The sequence below is a fragment of the Lottia gigantea genome, assembly GCF_000327385.1.
Source record: "Lottia gigantea unplaced genomic scaffold LOTGIsca_8, whole genome shotgun sequence".
NCBI lineage: Eukaryota > Metazoa > Mollusca > Gastropoda > Lottiidae > Lottia > Lottia gigantea.
This window is the reverse complement of record NW_008710662.1, coordinates 286438-294686: the sequence shown is the minus strand read 5'-3', so window position 1 is coordinate 294686 and position 8249 is coordinate 286438.

The following is an 8249-nucleotide window of genomic DNA, read 5'->3' as shown; positions in this document are numbered from 1 at the left end:
TATCATTAAAGATTTTTGGAAGATGCTAAATAAACTATTTGAAAGGACTTTAGTTAAGTTACATGTGAATATAAACATTTGATTTTAGCATTTCAATCATTATGTTGTTTGAATTATAAGTAATAGGTAATAAGATATTTTACATTTGTCTTTGAATCAGTGAATTAGACAAATCGGTAGAGAATGGATTAATGGCGCAAATTGACCTCCATATATAGGGAGATACCTTCACAGTTGGACATTGAACAGCAATGAGCTTTAATGGAAGATTTCACATATTGTGTACTGCATGGCGGTATCTGAATACTGAAACCAGATAGGGAACAGGAAAGTAGATCGTAAAACTTAAAAAAAATAATTTAAAGAGACATGCATGCCATTTTTAGTCTTTTAGTAATTTTAGTCTTGTTTATATGCAAATTGTCTTCAGAAGTGTAGGAAAATCACATAATTCCTTAAAAAATTACTTCAAACTAGGAAATTTACTTTCTATTTCTATATATGTCACAGAGTATCTTAATTTGACGAGTCGTCATTTAAACATTCAAACGCAGATAATTCTGGACACACATGGATTTGAAGGCTCACATTTCGACTGTGAGCTGTGAACACTTTAACTGATTAGCTCTACTAATAATTTCCAATATTTATAAGAAAGAGTGTAGCACGGCTTTGTGCATGAATTCACTGCAAGTTCAGGAATTATGCTCGCCAATCGTATGTAATCATCAGTATAGAAAATTTCATTTTTGACTCGAAATCATTTTTATCAAAGACATTTTAGGACTAATTATAATATTTTGAGGCTGCTATTCAAATTCTCATAAAAATAATGGATACAATTTTTAAGAACTGTTCACTTTGCTCAGACAATAAATATTTAATAATAATCTGAATTAACCATAAGATCAACAATATCGCGGGTATTCACATATTGGTCGTATGATAGATTATATACATGCCCTAGTGTTCCCTGGGGCGGTCATTAAGTAAATATATAACTAATAATTGAAGACTTTGCCAATATAATTGCGCCCATTGTTTCTGTAACATTGTCAAGGGAGCTTAATAAAACATTGGCCTTAATTAAATAGTGTAGTCGTGTATAATCCTAGTCCAGAAGATGCAATTTACGTTCAAAGAATTATGTCTCGTAATTCTTGTTAATTCCTAAAGTTGAATTGTGAGATCAAAAGCCTTATTTAGTGATTTGAAAGTTTACAATCGTTGCGAGAGAACCACGGGTCTTAAGGGACGCGACTAAGATACATTTTAAGTCTTCTGGTAAGGTTAACACGGAATTTAATTACTTTAATAAGACTACATTGCTTCGTACATACAAATATTATGTTGTTTTTTTAATCCACATAAAGGTGCGGGAACACTAGCGGTCTTGGTCGGTCGATGAGTCTTGTCTTGAGTTTCAACGTGGTATGGGCACACTAGGTCGGTCGTTTTCCACCTTGTCACGTGCAGACCATGCATTGAAAAGAAAAGGAATCTGATTGAATGATGACGGTCTATGATGGCGAGATTTTACTCAAGATTCGAGTTGGAGATTGTTATCAAATTTTACAATATTGAAAAACAAAACGGAAATTTGAACCTGTAGTTTTAATATAACGTTATTAATTTGTTGATATGCATTATATTTATTACTATCTTCAAACAATGTCTATTACATAATATACAATTACAAAACTCAATGGATAAGAGTTTGTTTTACCTATAGGAAGCTTTCCGTAGAAGATGCTAGACTGTGGGGTATAACATAAAAAATACCCTGATTTGATATAAATGAATAAAGGAATGAATGAAATCGTATCTTACGTCCTACTCTTCAGCACTCTTAAGAAAGGCACTGTCATATAGTTTATGTATGCAATGACGGTGCAGGGCCATGATGGCAGTGTAACCTCACTAGTTGGAGCAATTTACATCATATAACACTAAAGACATTCAAAACCAACAAGAAGCATTTTCTGCAGTCGGATAACCGGGAACCAGAGCCATCTAGATTCATGCCGAAAACGATACTCGAACTTCCCGGTTAGCCAGTGTTTGTTTTACTCACTATGTGACAATCTCCGACGAATTTGTCTCCGTTCATTTCGTAAATTAAAGTGTTCGTACATGTACAACAATATTTTTAGCTTCAAGTTCATTTGGGTAACTGAATGTTAAAAGTATTAAACACGTACTTGTATTTTGATTATTCAAAACATCTCATTAGAAAATCTAACGTGACTTAATCAATAATAGCCAAACAACACGGGTCAATATCATGAATTTTCATTCAGTCTTATTTTCTGTGACGGAAGTCTCCTGAGTATTACAGATGTAGTTTTATTCATCGTTTCAGAAATGTGATAATGGAATAACTAAAAAAATAAAACTAAGTTTGTTTTTTGAATGACCTCGTCTGTACCATATAAACTGACATAATAAAACGTCTTGTAACTAACGTCAAAATTGACAAAGTTATGGCCATTTTAGTTCCAGGGTGGTAGTCGGCAGTCGTCCTATAGAGTCCTGTTACTGTCGTACAAAGACTTATCAGAGGTGAATAGTTGAAATTAGAACCAAAGGTTCACATCCCTCAGAAGTTGTTATGTTCAACTGCCTGTTACAGCACTTTTAGTTTCAGAATTTTTCCTAAACCAAAATATATGCGATTTTCTTCTTGAAAATTCGGGTGAAACTTCAAAGTCGATTTTCTCGAAAGTTTGACAAAAAATCGAATTTCGGTTTCTGAATGAAATAGATGGGGGACATGTTAAACTGTCGTTTGCAACAAAAATTATACCTCTAGGGTCAAAATTGGCCGAGTTATGGCCATTTTAGTGGAGGGGTGGGGTCTGAAACCAGCCTAATGCAGTCCAATGGCACTGGTTGGGGTGAAGGCCAAAATTTTGACAGGATGCCAATCGAAGTCTATCAGAGATGTAAAGTTGAAATTTGCACTGAAGGTACACATCCATCTGAAGTTGTTGTGTTCCAAATTTCAGCTTCATATCTTGAAAACTCTGCCAGTTACAGCACTTTTAGTCTCAAACTTTTTCCCCAAACCAAAAAATATGCGATTTTCTTCTTGAAATTACGGATGAAACATCAAAGTCGATTTTCTCCAAAGTTTTTCCAAAATCCGAATTTCTGTTTTCGACTGAAATAGATAGAAGACATGTTAAACTTTCGTTTGCAGCAACAAGTATACGTCTGGGGTCAAAATTGGCGAAGTCATGGCCATTTTAGTGAGGGGTGAGAGTCGGCGGTCTGCCTTTAGAGTCTAGTTGCACTGGTTGGGGTGAAGACCAAAACTTTGACAGGCTGCCGCTTGGAGATTAGGGGAGATAAAAAGTTGAAATTTGCACTGAAGGTACACACCCATCTGAACTTGTTGTGTTCTAAATTTCAACTTCTTAACTTGAAAACTCTGCCAGTTACAGCACTTTTGGTCTCAAACTTTTTCCCCGCACCAAAAAAATATGTGATTTATTCTTGAAAATTCGGATGAAACTTCAAAGTCGATTTTCTCGAAAGTTTGACAAAAAATCGAATTTCGGTTTCTGAATGAATAGATGGGGGACATGTTAAACTGTCTTTTGCAACAAAAATTATACCTCTAGGGTCAAAATTGGCCGAGTTATGGCCATTTTAGTGAAGGGGTGGGGTCTGAAACCAGTCTCATGTAGTCCAATGGCACTGGTTGGGGTGAAGGCCAAAACTTTGACAGGCTGCCAATCGAAGGCTATCAACAATTATACGTCTGGGTTCAAAATTGGTGAAGTTATGGCCATTTTAGTGAGGGGGTGGGGGTCGGCGGTCAGTCTAAAGAGTCTAGTTGCACTGGTTGGGGTGGAGACCAAAACTTGAAATTTGCGCTGAAGGTACACACCCATTGAACTTGTTGCGTTCCAAATTTCAGCTTCCTATCTTGAAAACTCTGCTAGTTACAGCACTCTTGGTCTCAAACTTTTTCCCCGCACCAAAAAATATGCGATTTTCTTCTTGAAAATTAGGGTGAAACTTCAAATGTCGATTTTCTCGAAAGTTTGACAAAAAATCGAATTTCGGTTTCTGAATGAAATAGATGGGGGACATGTTAAACTGTCGTTTACAACAAAAATTATACCTCTAGGATCAGAATTGGCCGGGTTATGGCCATTTTAGTGAAGGAGTGGGGTCTGAAACAAGCCTCATGCAGTCCAATGGCACTGGATGGGGTGAAGGCCAAAACTTTGACAGGCTGCCAATCGAAGGCTATCAGAGATGTAAAGCTGAAATTTGCACTGAAGGTACACACCCATCTGAAGTTGCGCAGCTTCCTATCTTGAAAACTCTGTCAGTTACAGCACTTTTGGTCTCAAACTTTTTCCCTGCACCAAAAAATATGCGATTTTCTTCTTGAAAATTAGGGTGAAACTTCAAAGTCGATTTTCTCGAAAGTTTTTTCAATATCCGAATTTGTTTTCGACTGAAATAGATAGAAGACATGTTCAACTTTCGTTTGCAGCAACAATTATACGTCTGGGGTCAAAATTGGTGAAGTTATGGCCATTTTAGTGAGGGGGTGGGGGTCGGCGGTCTGTCTAAAGAGTCTAGTTGCACTGGTTGGGGTGGAGACCAAAACTTGAAATTTGCGCTGAAGGTACACACCCATTGAACTTGTTGCGTTCCAAATTTCAGCTTCCTATCTTGAAAACTCTGCTAGTTACAGCACTCTTGGTCTCAAACTTTTTCCCCGCACCAAAAAATATGCGATTTTCTTCTTGAAAATTAGGGTGAAACTTCAAATGTCGATTTTCTCGAAAGTTTGACAAAAAATCGAATTTCGGTTTCTGAATGAAATAGATGGGGGACATGTTAAACTGTCGTTTACAAGAAAAATTATACCTCTAGGGTCAAAATTGGCCGAGTTATGGCCATTTTAGTGAAGGAGTGGGGTCTGAAACAAGCCTCATGCAGTCCAATGGCACTGGATGGGGTGAAGGCCAAAACTTTGACAGGCTGCCAATCGAAGGCTATCAGAGATGTAAAGCTGAAATTTGCACTGAAGGTACACACCCATCTGAAGTTATTGTGTTACAAATTACAGCTTCCTATCATGGAAACTCTGCCAGTTACAGCACTTTTGGTCTCAAACATTTTCCCCGCACCAAAAAATATGCGATTTTCTTCTTGAAAATTAGGGTGAAGTCGATTTTCTCGAAAGTTTAACAAAAAATCGAATTTCGGTTTCTGAATGAAATAGATGGGGGATATGTTAAACTGTCGTTTGCAACAAAAATTATACCTCTAGGGTCAAAATTGGTCGAGTTATGGCCATTTTAGTGAAGGGGTGGGGTCTGAAACCAGCCAAATGCAGTCCAATGGCACTGGTTAGGGGGAAGGCCAAAACTTTGACAGGCTGCCGATAGAAGACTATGGGAGATAGAAAGTTGAAATTTCTGAAGGTACACACCCATCTGAAGTTGTTGTGTTCCAAATTTCAGCTTCTTATCTTGAAAACTCGTCAGTTTCGCACCAAAAAATATGCGATTTTCTTCTTGAAAATTCGGGTAAAACTTCAAAGTTTATGGCCATTCTAGGTCAGAACATGGATAATTCTTCGTTCACTTTACATTGGGATACGTCATAAAACTTTACATAGGTTTGTTAAGCGCCCAGTAAAATGGATTATCAATGTTGGTTGTCATTGGCCATAAAATATGAATGAAAATTTTACAATATGTAACATTGTTGAGCTCTATGTGTTTACTCTTATCGTAAGATGATATACCATGGGGTTTTTACGTTCAGACATTCTGTACCTTTCAAGTTGACAACATATTTTAGAGATGAGAGAATAATCAATTTATGAGTAGGTAAGCGTTATAATCATCTTCAAGTTCCAAATCTGACATAGGAATAGAGCATTTAGACGGAATCGTATGAATCAATACGAGTTCAATTTTAAAGGGGCAGTTTCTTTCCCGGAAAAATAAGGATACTTATATGTTAATTTCATTATTTTAAGACATGGTGAAACTTTAAGAAAATCATAGTCAAAAATGTTTTCACAGCATCGTACATTTAATCATATTTTGAGTCACCGAACACGAGATTTTACTGCCGCATACGTTTAAAGATGAATGCTAATAGAATAAAATCTTCTGTCACATATCTTACTGTAGTGAAAGATAGTCTTACTGAAAATAAGCCATTTCAATCAGTTTTACCTGAGAGAAATAATTTTAATGAAAAATACATCTGAGATCCTTTAGTAGCAATTCAGTTTACTATTTCAAATACTTTTCTGCACCATGAGGTTTAAGTTTTAGCGGTTCAATTTATTCGGTATGGTATCGCATATTGCGAGTCAAAATGACTCCTTTTTTAATCCAATCTTTCTTATGAATAGCCAAAAATCAAAATTTATCAAATTAATTGCCAAAGCTAAAAAAAAAAACAATACGGCAACTCTATCATCTTGATTAAATAATGTCATTGGCAAGATTGATCCGAACATTTTGAATTGCTATTTATTAAGACAGCTTTCATCGCTTTCAACATCAAATCAAGCCATTTCTCAGAAATATAAACTCACGTGGCCTACTTTCTTGACGCACGTTGAATCAACAAAGCTTGCACGTGGTCGATACTAATAGTGTGTGATCTGTAATCAAAATTTATATCCCATATTTTTAGTTAGTGAAGCATAATAATAAATACGGAAGCGTATTGGGGCCATTCCTTTTTTTTTTTTTTTTTTTTTTTGAATTTTCAAGTTAGTATGTTGAATTTTCAAGTTAGTATGTTGAATTTTCAAGTTAGTAACTTGAAAAAAAAAATGAATGGCCCTAATACGCTTCCGTAATATCCAGTACATCGAGTTTATGTTTTAAATGCGCACAAATAACTGTTGTGTAACATCAATTCATAAAGATGTTAAAGGAGCAGTATACAAATATTTGGTGATGGTGATTGGTCTTCAGAATACGTATGAGACATGTTTCGCTACAATGAGGCGTTTATTTTGCTTTAATCCGTACGTTTTCCAACACTTATACAACTAAAAACATAGCGAGTTTACTAAACATTTCGACTAGTTTTGGCGTTCTGAAAACTTTCAACTAAGTCTAGGGACATATATCTCCAGACTGTCCCTTTCAATATACAAGTAAAAGAACAACTGCCAGACAACTCAGGGTACTACAAAGTAATACGATGTTAAACGGTAAGATATTGCCTGGTTGACATTTCCTACCTAGATATTGCATATTTATAATGTATAGAAATTACAGTATCTTTGTTTGATATTCTTACTAAAATCTATTAGTAGTCAGACTGGATTGTTCGGTGGGGCAAGTAAAATATCTGGGTCAATAGAATGTGGTGGTGAGTTCCGGTGATGATATTTTCCGGGGTGGGGCTTGTTATAGCTACGGGCCGGGTCGAAGCTGAAAGTTATTGCAAGAAAATTGATGCTACTCTGAATTATACGCCTATTGTCTTAATAACTATGAACACATTTCCCTGTCGAATGTATGTGTATAGAAGAAATAGACTTGCTGTCGACACTCGAAGCATTTGTGGTCAAAGGGAGATAATTTCAACCTTGTGTGGTCCATTTTCCATTTACCTATAGTTGTCAATTATTATTCTAGATCTAGACGCTATGCATTTTTGGTGTTAAGAGTGAAGAAGTTCCTAAAAACTTCTATGTAAAGCACTGGCCAAGGTCACAAATAAAGAGATAAATGTTCAATACAAGATAAGGTGAAGTTAGCATAGTTAGTATTAAGTTAAAAAAAAAAACAAAAAAAAAACAACCACGAGTAATCTAAATAAACAAAAGTCTATAATATGAAAGTTTTCTTGTTACCAGTTCTAAAAGAAAAGAGTATTTATAGGTTCTGAAAAGATAAATATCTATATATAAGGATTAGAATATATTATACTTAATGAGCTAGAAAATAGAGAGGGGGGTCAAGTATTATTGGATTCAATGGGATCGAGTCTACCACGGACCAGAAAATTACTAAGGTTTTTATTGCGCTTATAGGCAATTACAAGTCGTTTGGTATATACATTCGGAAATCTGTTCTGTAATTCACTGTAATACTGTTTGACGATGGATGAGGTTTTGGCAGCTGTATGATTAAAGGTGGCAACAAATGGAATCATTTGATTATCATGCTGGATGTTAAGTCCATTTGGAGCCACTGTTTGGAGTTGGTCCATCCAGTAGCTTCTCTCTGTAATCGTTG